The sequence below is a fragment of the Rattus norvegicus genome, chromosome 14, assembly GCF_021556685.1.
Source record: "Rattus norvegicus strain SHRSP/BbbUtx chromosome 14, alternate assembly SHRSP_T2T, whole genome shotgun sequence".
In the NCBI taxonomy this organism is placed as follows: domain Eukaryota; kingdom Metazoa; phylum Chordata; class Mammalia; order Rodentia; family Muridae; genus Rattus; species Rattus norvegicus.
Window position 1 is genome coordinate 48,527,509 of NC_141547.1, and position 13,841 is coordinate 48,541,349.

Consider the following 13,841-nt stretch of genomic DNA (forward strand, 5'->3'; position numbering starts at 1 on the left):
TGTAATAAGCTTGTTATTCAAGATAGAGCAACGTTTTAACGAACTGAAACACTGTTTCTTTGTGAATTCAGTTAGTTCCTAGTAGCCAGATCTTGTAATATGTGTACTTTTAAAGATTTATAAAAATTTGGTGAGCCGAATCTGAGTAACATGGTGAATTCGGTTAGTTCCCAATAGGCCGCAGTAGTAATAAGTGGACTGTTCGGGATATAGAAAAATTTTCAAGAAAGAATCAAAATTTCTAGGCGTATTCAGTGAGTTCCCAATGGGTCATGCTTGTATGAGTTTGCTTTTCAATATCGAGCAACATTTTAAGGAACGGAATCCAAGTATCATGGTGAATTGAGTAGATTCCCAATAGGATTCGCATGTAATAAGCTTGTTATTCAAGGTAGAGCAACGTTTAAACGAACTGAAACACTGTTTCTTTGTGAATTCAGTTAGTTCCTAGTAGCCTGCTCTTGTAATCTGTGTACTTTTAAAGATTTATAAAAATTTGGTCAGCCGAATCTGAGTAACATGGTGAATTCGGTTAGTTCCCAATAGGCCGCAGTAGTAATAAGTGGACTGTTCGGGATATAGAAAAATTTTCACGAATGGAATCAAAATTTCTAGGCGAATTCAGTGAGTTCCCAATGGGACATGCTTGTATGAGTTTGCTTTTCAATATCGAGCAACATTTTAAGGAACGGAATCCAAGTATGATGGCGAATTGAGTAGGTTCCCAATAGGATTCGCATGTAATAAGCTTGTTATTCAAGATAGAGCAACGTTTTAACGAACTGAAACACTGTTTCTTTGTGAATTCAGTTAGTTCCTAGTAGCCTGCTCTTGTAATATGTGTACTTTTAAAGATTTATAAAAATTTGGTCAGCCGAATCTGAGTAACATGGTGAATTCGGTTAGTTCCCAATAGGCCGCAGTAGTAATAAGTGGACTGTTCGGGATGTAGAAAAATTTTCACGAATGGAATCAAAATATCTAGGCGAATTCAGTGAGTTCCCAATGGGACATGCTTGTATGAGTTTGCTTTTCAATATCGAGCAACATTTTAAGGAACGGAATCCAAGTATCATGGCGAATTGAGTAGGTTCCCAATAGGATTCGCATGTAATAAGCTTGTTATTCAAGATAGAGCAACGTTTTAACGAACTGAAACACTGTTTCTTTGTGAATTCAGTTAGTTCCTAGTAGCCTGCTCTTGTAATATGTGTACTTTTCAAGATTTATACAAATTTGGTGAGCCGAATCTGAGTAACATGGTGAATTCGGTTAATTCCCAATAGGCCGCAGTAGTAATAAGTGGACTGTTCGGGATATAGAAAAATTTTCACGAATGGAATCAAAATTTCTAGGCGAATTCAGTGAGTTCCCTTGGGACATGCTTGTATGAGTTTGCTTTTCAATATCGAGCAACATTTTAAGGAACGGAATCTAAGTATCATGGTGAATTGAATAGGTTCCCAATAGGATTCGCATGTAATAAGCTTGTTATTCAAGATAGAGCAACGTTTTAACGAACTGAAACACTGTTTCTTTGTGAATTCAGTTAGTTCCTAGTAGCCTGCTCTTGTAATATGTGTACTATTAAAGATTTATAATAATTTGGTCAGCCGAATCTGAGTAACATGGTGAATTCGGTTAGTTCCCAATAGGCCACAGTAGTAATAAGTGGACTGTTCGGGATATAGAAAAATTTTCACGATTGGAATCAAAATTTCTAGGCGAATTCAGTGAGTTCCCAATGGGACATGCTTGTATGAGTTTGCTTTTCAATATCGAGCAACATTTTAAGGAACGGAATCCAAGTATCATTGCGAATTGAGTAGGTTCCCAATAGGATTCGCATGTAATAAGCTTGTTATTCAAGATAGAGCAACGTTTTAACGAACTGAAACACTGTTTCTTTGTGAATTCAGTTAGTTCCTAGTAGCCTGCTCTTGTAATATGTGTACTTTTCAAGATTTATACAAATTTGGTGAGCCGAATATGAGTAACATGGTGAATTCGGTTAATTCCCAATAGGCCGCAGTAGTAATAAGTGGACTGTTCGGGATATAGAAAAATTTTCACGAATGGAATCAAAATTTCTAGGCGAATTCAGTGAGTTCCCAATGGGACATGCTTGTATGAGTTTGCTTTTCAATATCGAGCAACATTTTAAGGAACGGAATCTAAGTATCATGGTGAATTGAATAGGTTCCCAATAGGATTCGCATGTAATAAGCTTGTTATTCAAGATAGAGCAACGTTTTAACGAACTGAAACACTGTTTCTTTGTGAATTCAGTTAGTTCCTAGTAGCCTGCTCTTGTAATATGTGTACTTTTAAAGATTTATAAAAATTTGGTCAGCCGAATCTGAGTAACATGGTGAATTCGGTTAGTTCCCAATAGGCCACAGTAGTAATAAGTGGACTGTTCGGGATATAGAAAAATTTTCACGAATGGAATCAAAATTTCTAGGCGAATTCAGTGAGTTCCCAATGGGACATGCTTGTATGAGTTTGCTTATCAATATCGAGCAACATTTTAAGGAACGGAATCTAAGTATCATGGTGAATTGAATAGGTTCCCAATAGAATTCGCATGTAATAAGCTTGTTATTCAAGATAGAGCAAAGTTTTAACGAACTGAAACACTGTTTCTTTGTGAATTCAGTTAGTTCCTAGTAGCCTGCTCTTGTAATCTGTGTACTTTTAAAGATTTATAAAAATTTGGTCAGCCGAATCTGAGTAACATGGTGAATTCGGTTAGTTCCCAATAGGCCGCAGTAGTAATAAGTGGACTGTTCGGGATATAGAAAAATTTTCACGATTGGAATCAAAATTTCTAGGCGAATTCAGTGAGTTCCCAATGGGACATGCTTGTATGAGTTTGCTTTTCAATATCGAGCAACATTTTAAGGAACGGAATCCAAGTATCATGGCGAATTGAGTAGGTTCCCAATAGGATTCGCATGTAATAAGCTTGTTATTCAAGATAGAGCAACGTTTTAACGAACTGAAACACTGTTTCTTTGTGAATTCAGTTAGTTCCTAGTAGCCTGCTCTTGTAATATGTGTACTTTTCAAGATTTATAAAAATTTGGTCAGCCGAATCTGAGTAACATGGTGAATTCGGTTAGTTCCCAATAGGCCGCAGTACTAATAAGTGGACTGTTCGGGATGTAGAAAAATTTTCACGAATGGAATCAAAATTTCTAGGCGAATTCAGTGAGTTCCCAATGGGACATGCTTGTATGAGTTTGCTTTTCAATATCGAGCAATATTTTAAGGAACGGAATCCAAGTATCATTGCGAATTGAGTAGGTTCCCAATAGGATTCGCATGTAATAAGCTTGATATTCAAGATAGAGCAACGTTTTAACGAACTGAAACACTGTTTCTTTGTGAATTCAGTTAGTTCCTAGTAGCCTGCTCTTGTAATATGTGTACTTTTAAAGATTTATAAAATTTTGGTGAGCCGAATCTGAGTAACATGGTGAATTCGGTTAGTTCCCAATAGGCCGCAGTAGTAATAAGTGGACTGTTCGGGATATAGAAAAATTTTCACGAATGGAATCAAAATTTCTAGGCGAATTCAGTGAGTTCCCAATGGGACATGCTTGTATGAGTTTGCTTTTCAATATCGAGCAACATTTTAAGGAACGGAATCCAAGTATCATGGTGAATTGAGTAGATTCCCAATAGGATTCGCATGTAATAAGCTTGTTATTCAAGATAGAGCAACGTTTAAACGAACTGAAACACTGTTTCTTTGTGAATTCAGTTAGTTCCTAGTAGCCTGCTCTTGTAATCTGTGTACTTTTAAAGATTTATAAAAATTTGGTCAGCCGAATCTGAGTAACATGGTGAATTCGGTTAGTTCCCAATAGGCCGCAGTAGTAATAAGTGGACTGTTCGGGATATAGAAAAATTTTCACGAATGGAATCAAAATTTCTAGGCGAATTCAGTGAGTTCCCAATGGGACATGCTTGTATGAGTTTGCTTTTCAATATCGAGCAACATTTTAAGGAACGGAATCCAAGTATGATGGCGAATTGAGTAGGTTCCCAATAGGATTCGCATGTAATAAGCTTGTTATTCAAGATAGAGCAACGTTTTAACGAACTGAAACACTGTTTCTTTGTGAATTCAGTTAGTTCCTAGTAGCCTGCTCTTGTAATATGTGTACTTTTAAAGATTTATAAAAATTTGGTCAGCCGAATCTGAGTAACATGGTGAATTCGGTTAGTTCCCAATAGGCCGCAGTAGTAATAAGTGGACTGTTCGGGATGTAGAAAAATTTTCACGAATGGAATCAAAATATCTAGGCGAATTCAGTGAGTTCCCAATGGGACATGCTTGTATGAGTTTGCTCTTGACTATCGAGCAACATTTTAAGGAACGGAATCTAAGTATCATGGTGAATTGAATAGGTTCCCAATAGGATTCGCATGTAATAAGCCTGTTATTCAAGATAGAGTAACGTTTTAACGAACTGAAACACTGTTTCTTCGTGAATTCAGTTAGTTCCTAGTAGCCTGCTCTTGTAATATGTGTACTTTTAAAGATTTATAAAAATTTGGTCAGCCGAATCTGAGTAACATGGTGAATTCGGCTAGTTCCCAATAGGCCGCAGTAGTAATAAGTGGACTGTTCGGGATATAGAAAAATTTTCACGAATGGAATCAAAATTTCTAGGCGAATTCAGTGAGTTCCCAATGGGACATGCTTGTATGAGTTTGCTTTTCAATATCGAGCAACATTTTAAGGAACGGAATCCAAGTATCATGGTGAATTGAGTAGATTCCCAATACGATTCGCATGTAATAAGCTTGTTATTCAAGATAGAGCAACGTTTTAACGAACTGAAACACTGTTTCTTTGTGAATTCAGTTAGTTCCTAGTAGCCTGCTCTTGTAATATGTGTACATTTAAAGATTTATAAAAATTTGGTCAGCCGAATCTGAGTAACCTGGTGAATTCGGTTAGTTCCCAATAGGCCGCAGTAGTATTAAGTGGACTGTTCAGGATATAGAAAAATTTTCACGATTGGAATCAAAATTTCTAGGCGAATTCACTGAGTTCCCAATGGGACATGCTTGTATGAGTTTGCTTTTCAATATCGAGCAACATTTTAAGGAACGGAATCCAAGTATCATGGCGAATTGAGTAGGTTCCCAATAGGATTCGCATGTAATAAGCTTGTTATTCAAGATAGAGCAACGTTTTAACGAACTGAAACACTGTTTCTTTGTGAATTCAGTTAGTTCCTAGTAGCCTGCTCTTGTAATATGTGTACTTTTAAAGATTTATAAAAATTTGGTCAGCCGAATCTGAGTAACATGGTGAATTCGGTTAGTTCCCAATAGGCCGCAGTAGTAATAGGTGGACTGTTCGGGATATAGAAAAATTTTCACGAATGGAATCAAAATTTCTAGGCGAATTCAGTGAGTTCCCAATGGGACATGCTTGTATGAGTTTGCTTTTCAATATCGAGCAACATTTTAAGGAACGGAATCCAAGTATCATGGTGAATTGAGTAGATTCCCAATACGATTCGCATGTAATAAGCTTGTTATTCAAGATAGAGCAACGTTTAAACGAACTGAAACACTGTTTCTTTGTGAATTCAGTTAGTTCCTAGTAGCCTGCTCTTGTAATATGTGTTCTTTTAAAGATTTATAAAAATTTGGTCAGCCGAATCTGAGTAACCTGGTGAATTCGGTTAGTTCCCAAGAGGCCGCAGTAGTAATAAGTGGACTGTTCGGGATATAGAAAAATTTTCACGATTGGAATCAAAATTTCTAGGCGAATTCAGTGAGTTCCCAATGGGACATGCTTGTATGAGTTTGCTTTTCAATATCGAGCAACATTTTAAGGAACGGAATCCAAGTATCATGGCGAATTGAGTAGGTTCCCAATAGGATTCGCATGTAATAAGCTTGTTATTCAAGATAGAGCAACGTTTTAACGAACTGAAACACTGTTTTTTTGTGAATTCAGTTAGTTCCTAGTAGCCTGCTCTTGTAATATGTGTACTTTTAAAGATTTATAAAAATTTGGTCAGCCGAATCTGAGTAACATGGTGAATTCGGTTAGTTCCCAATAGGCCGCAGTAGTAATAGGTGGACTGTTCGGGATATAGAAAAATTTTCACGAATGGAATCAAAATTTCTAGGCGAATTCAGTGAGTTCCCAATGGGACATGCTTGTATGAGTTTGCTTTTCAATATCGAGCAACATTTTAAGGAACGGAATCCAAGTATCATTGTGAATTGAGTAGATTCCCAATAGGATTCGCATGTAATAAGCTTGTTATTCAAGATAGAGCAACGTTTAAACGAACTGAAACACTGTGTCTTTGTGAATTCAGTTAGTTCCTAGTAGCCTGCTCTTGTAATCTGTGTACTTTTAAAGATTTATAAAAATTTGGTCAGCCGAATCTGAGTAACATGGTGAATTCGGTTAGTTCCCAATAGGCCGCAGTAGTAATAAGTGGACTGTTCGGGATATAGAAAAATTTTCAGGGTTGGAATCAAAATTTCTAGGCGAATTCAGTGAGTTCCCAATGGGACATGCTTGTATGATTTTGCTTTTCAATATCGAGCAACATTTTAAGGAACGGAATCCAAGTATCATGGCGAATTGAGTAGGTTCCCAATAGGATTCGTATGTAATAAGCTTGTTATTCAAGATAGAGCAACGTTTTAACGAACTGAAACACTGTTTCTTTGTGAATTCAGTTAGTTCCTAGTAGCCTGCTCTTGTAATATGTGTACTTTTAAAGATTTATAAAAATTTGGTCAGCCGAATCTGAGTAACATGGTGAATTCGGTTAGTTCCCAATAGGCCGCAGTAGTAATAAGTGGACTGTTCGGGATGTAGAAAAATTTTCACGAATGGAATCAAAATTTCTAGGCGAATTCAGTGAGTTCCCAATGGGACATGCTTGTATGAGTTTGCTTTTCAATATCGAGCAACATTTTAAGGAACGGAATCCAAGTATCATGGTGAATTGAGTAGATTCCCAATACGATTCGCATGTAATAAGCTTGTTATTCAAGATAGAGCAACGTTTAAACGAACTGAAACACTGTTTCTTTGTGAATTCAGTTAGTTCCTAGTAGCCTGCTCTTGTAATATGTGTACATTTAAAGATTTATAAAAATTTGGTCAGCCGAATCTGAGTAACCTGGTGAATTCGGTTAGTTCCCAATAGGCCGCAGTAGTATTAAGTGGACTGTTCGGGATATAGAAAAATTTTCACGATTGGAATCAAAATTTCTAGGCGAATTCACTGAGTTCCCAATGGGACATGCTTGTATGAGTTTGCTTTTCAATATCGAGCAACATTTTAAGGAACGGAATCCAAGTATCATGGCGAATTGAGTAGGTTCCCAATAGGATTCGCATGTAATAAGCTTGTTATTCAAGATAGAGCAACGTTTTAACGAACTGAAACACTGTTTCTTTGTGAATTCAGTTAGTTCCTAGTAGCCTGCTCTTGTAATATGTGTACTTTTAAAGATTTATAAAAATTTGGTCAGCCGAATCTGAGTAACATGGTGAATTCGGTTAGTTCCCAATAGGCCGCAGTAGTAATAGGTGGACTGTTCGGGATATAGAAAAATTTTCACGAATGGAATCAAAATTTCTAGGCGAATTCAGTGAGTTCCCAATGGGACATGCTTGTATGAGTTTGCTTTTCAATATCGAGCAACATTTTAAGGAACGGAATCCAAGTATCATGGTGAATTGAGTAGATTCCCAATACGATTCGCATGTAATAAGCTTGTTATTCAAGATAGAGCAACGTTTAAACGAACTGAAACACTGTTTCTTTGTGAATTCAGTTAGTTCCTAGTAGCCTGCTCTTGTAATATGTGTTCTTTTAAAGATTTATAAAAATTTGGTCAGCCGAATCTGAGTAACCTGGTGAATTCGGTTAGTTCCCAATAGGCCGCAGTAGTAATAAGTGGACTGTTCGGGATATAGAAAAATTTTCACGATTGGAATCAAAATTTCTAGGCGAATTCAGTGAGTTCCAAATGGGACATGCTTGTATGAGTTTGCTTTTCAATATCGAGCAACATTTTAAGGAACGGAATCCAAGTATCATGGCGAATTGAGTAGGTTCCCAATAGGATTCGCATGTAATAAGCTTGTTATTCAAGATAGAGCAACGTTTTAACGAACTGAAACACTGTTTTTTTGTGAATTCAGTTAGTTCCTAGTAGCCTGCTCTTGTAATATGTGTACTTTTAAAGATTTATAAAAATTTGGTCAGCCGAATCTGAGTAACATGGTGAATTCGGTTAGTTCCCAATAGGCCGCAGTAGTAATAGGTGGACTGTTCGGGATATAGAAAAATTTTCACGAATGGAATCAAAATTTCTAGGCGAATTCAGTGAGTTCCCAATGGGACATGCTTGTATGAGTTTGCTTTTCAATATCGAGCAACATTTTAAGGAACGGAATCCAAGTATCATTGTGAATTGAGTAGATTCCCAATAGGATTCGCATGTAATAAGCTTGTTATTCAAGATAGAGCAACGTTTAAACGAACTGAAACACTGTGTCTTTGTGAATTCAGTTAGTTCCTAGTAGCCTGCTCTTGTAATCTGTGTACTTTTAAAGATTTATAAAAATTTGGTCAGCCGAATCTGAGTAACATGGTGAATTCGGTTAGTTCCCAATAGGCCGCAGTAGTAATAAGTGGACTGTTCGGGATATAGAAAAATTTTCAGGGTTGGAATCAAAATTTCTAGGCGAATTCAGTGAGTTCCCAATGGGACATGCTTGTATGATTTTGCTTTTCAATATCGAGCAACATTTTAAGGAACGGAATCCAAGTATCATGGCGAATTGAGTAGGTTCCCAATAGGATTCGCATGTAATAAGCTTGTTATTCAAGATAGAGCAACGTTTTAACGAACTGAAACACTGTTTCTTTGTGAATTCAGTTAGTTCCTAGTAGCCTGCTCTTGTAATATGTGTACTTTTAAAGATTTATAAAAATTTGGTCAGCCGAATCTGAGTAACATGGTGAATTCGGTTAGTTCCCAATAGGCCGCAGTAGTAATAAGTGGACTGTTCGGGATGTAGAAAAATTTTCACGAATGGAATCAAAATTTCTAGGCGAATTCAGTGAGTTCCCAATGGGACATGCTTGTATGAGTTTGCTTTTCAATATCGAGCAACATTTTAAGGAACGGAATCCAAGTATCATGGCGAATTGAGTAGGTTCCCAATAGGATTCGCATGTAATAAGCTTGTTATTCAAGATAGAGCAACGTTTTAACGAACTGAAACACTGTTTCTTTGTGAATTCAGTTAGTTCCTAGTAGCCTGCTCTTGTAATATGTGTACTTTTAAAGATTTATAAAAATTTGGTCAGCCGAATCTGAGTAACATGGTGAATTCGGTTAGTTCCCAATAGGCCGCAGTAGTAATAGGTGGACTGTTCGGGATATAGAAAAATTTTCACGAATGGAATCAAAATTTCTAGGCGAATTCAGTGAGTTCCCAATGGGACATGCTTGTATGAGTTTGCTTTTCAATATCGAGCAACATTTTAAGGAACGGAATCCAAGTATCATTGTGAATTGAGTAGATTCCCAATAGGATTCGCATGTAATAAGCTTGTTATTCAAGATAGAGCAACGTTTAAATGAACTGAAACACTGTGTCTTTGTGAATTCAGTTAGTTCCTAGTAGCCTGCTCTTGTAATCTGTGTACTTTTAAAGATTTATAAAAATTTGGTCAGCCGAATCTGAGTAACATGGTGAATTCGGTTAGTTCCCAATAGGCCGCAGTAGTAATAAGTGGACTGTTCGGGATATAGAAAAATTTTCAGGGTTGGAATCAAAATTTCTAGGCGAATTCAGTGAGTTCCCAATGGGACATGCTTGTATGATTTTGCTTTTCAATATCGAGCAACATTTTAAGGAACGGAATCCAAGTATCATGGCGAATTGAGTAGGTTCCCAATAGGATTCGCATGTAATAAGCTTGTTATTCAAGATAGAGCAACGTTTTAACGAACTGAAACACTGTTTCTTTGTGAAGTCAGTTAGTTCCTAGTAGCCTGCTCTTGTAATATGTGTACTTTTAAAGATTTATAAAAATTTGGTCAGCCGAATCTGAGTAACATGGTGAATTCGGTTAGTTCCCAATAGGCCGCAGTAGTAATAAGTGGACTGTTCGGGATGTAGAAAAATTTTCACGAATGGAATCAAAATTTCTAGGCGAATTCAGTGAGTTCCCAATGGGACATGCTTGTATGAGTTTGCTTTTCAATATCGAGCAACATTTTAAGGAACGGAATCCAAGTATCATGGCGAATTGAGTAGGTTCCCAATAGGATTCGCATGTAATAAGCTTGTTATTCAAGATAGAGCAACGTTTTAACGAACTGAAACACTGTTTCTTTGTGAATTCAGTTAGTTCCTAGTAGCCTGCTCTTGTAATATGTGTACTTTTAAAGATTTATAAAAATTTGGTCAGCCGAATCTGAGTAACATGGTGAATTCGGTTAGTTCCCAATAGGCCGCAGTAGTAATAAGTGGACTGTTCGGGATATAGAAAAATTTTCACGAATGGAATCAAAATTTCTAGGAGAATTCAGTGAGTTCCCAATGGGACATGCTTGTATGAGTTTGCTTTTCAATATCGAGCAACATTTTAAGGAACGGAATCTAAGTATCATGGTGAATTGAATAGGTTCCCAATAGGATTCGCATGTAATAAGCTTGTTATTCAAGATAGAGCAACGTTTTAACGAACTGAAACACTGTTTCTTTGTGAATTCAGTTAGTTCCTAGTAGCCAGATCTTGTAATATGTGTACTTTTAAAGATTTATAAAAATTTGGTGAGCCGAATCTGAGTAACATGGTGAATTCGGTTAGTTCCCAATAGGCCGCAGTAGTAATAAGTGGACTGTTCGGGATATAGAAAAATTTTCAAGAAAGAATCAAAATTTCTAGGCATATTCAGTGAGTTCCCAATGGGTCATGCTTGTATGAGTTTGCTTTTCAATATCGAGCAACATTTTAAGGAACGGAATCCAAGTATCATTGCGAATTGAGTAGGTTCCCAATAGAATTCGCATGTAATAAGCTTGTTATTCAAGATAGAGCAAAGTTTTAACGAACTGAAACACTGTTTCTTTGTGAATTCAGTTAGTTCCTAGTAGCCTGCTCTTGTAATCTGTGTACTTTTAAAGATTTATAAAAATTTGGTCAGCCGAATCTGAGTAACATGGTGAATTCGGTTAGTTCCCAATAGGCCGCAGTAGTAATAAGTGGACTGTTCGGGATATAGAAAAATTTTCACGAATGGAATCAAAATTTCTAGGAGAATTCAGTGAGTTCCCAATGGGACATGCTTGTATGAGTTTGCTTTTCAATATCGAGCAACTTTTTAAGGAACGGAATCTAAGTATCATGGTGAATTGAATAGGTTCCCAATAGGATTCGCATGTAATAAGTTTGTTATTCAAGATAGAGCAACGTTTTAACGAACTGAAACACTGTTTCTTTGTGAATTCAGTTAGTTCCTAGTAGCCAGATCTTGTAATATGTGTACTTTTAAAGATTTATAAAAATTTGGTGAGCCGAATCTGAGTAACATGGTGAATTCGGTTAGTTCCCAATAGGCCGCAGTAGTAATAAGTGGACTGTTCGGGATATAGAAAAATTTTCAAGAAAGAATCAAAATTTCTAGGCGTATTCAGTGAGTTCCCAATGGGTCATGCTTGTATGAGTTTGCTTTTCAATATCGAGCAACATTTTAAGGAACGGAATCCAAGTATCATTGCGAATTGAGTAGGTTCCCAATAGAATTCGCATGTAATAAGCTTGTTATTCAAGATAGAGCAAAGTTTTAACGAACTGAAACACTGTTTCTTTGTGAATTCAGTTAGTTCCTAGTAGCCTGCTCTTGTAATCTGTGTACTTTTAAAGATTTATAAAAATTTGGTCAGCCGAATCTGAGTAACATGGTGAATTCGGTTAGTTCCCAATAGGCCGCAGTAGTAATAAGTGGACTGTTCGGGATATAGAAAAATTTTCACGATTGGAATCAAAATTTCTAGGCGAATTCAGTGAGTTCCCAATGGGACATGCTTGTATGAGTTTGCTTTTCAATATCGAGCAACATTTTAAGGAACGGAATCCAAGTATCATGGCGAATTGAGTAGGTTCCCAATAGGATTCGCATGTAATAAGCTTGTTATTCAAGATAGAGCAACGTTTTAACGAACTGAAACACTGTTTCTTTGTGAATTCAGTTAGTTCCTAGTAGCCTGCTCTTGTAATATGTGTACTTTTCAAGATTTATAAAAATTTGGTCAGTCGAATCTGAGTAACATGGTGAATTCGGTTAGTTCCCAATAGGCCGCAGTACTAATAAGTGGACTGTTCCGGATGTAGAAAAATTTTCACGAATGGAATCAAAATTTCTAGGCGAATTCAGTGAGTTCCCAATGGGACATGCTTGTATGAGTTTGCTTTTCAATATCGAGCAATATTTTAAGGAACGGAATCCAAGTATCATTGCGAATTGAGTAGGTTCCCAATAGGATTCGCATGTAACAAGCTTGATATTCAAGATAGAGCAACGTTTTAACGAACTGAAACACTGTTTCTTTGTGAATTCAGTTAGTTCCTAGTAGCCTGCTCTTGTAATATGTGTACTTTTAAAGATTTATAAAATTTTGGTGAGCCGAATCTGAGTAACATGGTGAATTCGGTTAGTTCCCAATAGGCCGCAGTAGTAATAAGTGGACTGTTCGGGATATAGAAAAATTTTCACGAATGGAATCAAAATTTCTAGGCGAATTCAGTGAGTTCCCAATGGGACATGCTTGTATGAGTTTGCTTTTCAATATCGAGCAACATTTTAAGGAACGGAATCCAAGTATCATGGTGAATTGAGTAGATTCCCAATAGGATTCGCATGTAATAAGCTTGTTATTCAAGATAGAGCAACGTTTAAACGAACTGAAACACTGTTTCTTTGTGAATTCAGTTAGTTCCTAGTAGCCTGCTCTTGTAATCTGTGTACTTTTAAAGATTTATAAAAATTTGGTCAGCCGAATCTGAGTAACATGGTGAATTCGGTTAGTTCCCAATAGGCCGCAGTAGTAATAAGTGGACTGTTCGGGATATAGAAAAATTTTCACGAATGGAATCAAAATTTCTAGGCGAATTCAGTGAGTTCCCAATGGGACATGCTTGTATGAGTTTGCTTTTCAATATCGAGCAACATTTTAAGGAACGGAATCCAAGTATGATGGCGAATTGAGTAGGTTCCCAATAGGATTCGCATGTAATAAGCTTGTTATTCAAGATAGAGCAACGTTTTAACGAACTGAAACACTGTTTCTTTGTGAATTCAGTTAGTTCCTAGTAGCCTGCTCTTGTAATATGTGTACTTTTAAAGATTTATAAAAATTTGGTCAGCCGAATCTGAGTAACATGGTGAATTCGGTTAGTTCCCAATAGGCCGCAGTAGTAATAAGTGGACTGTTCGGGATGTAGAAAAATTTTCACGAATGGAATCAAAATATCTAGGCGAATTCAGTGAGTTCCCAATGGGACATGCTTGTATGAGTTTGCTTTTCAATATCGAGCAACATTTTAAGGAACGGAATCCAAGTATCATGGCGAATTGAGTAGGTTCCCAATAGGATTCGCATGTAATAAGCTTGTTATTCAAGATAGAGCAACGTTTTAACGAACTGAAACACTGTTTCTTTGTGAATTCAGTTAGTTCCTAGTAGCCTGCTCTTGTAATATGTGTACTTTTCAAGATTTATACAAATTTGGTGAGCCGAATCTGAGTAACATGGT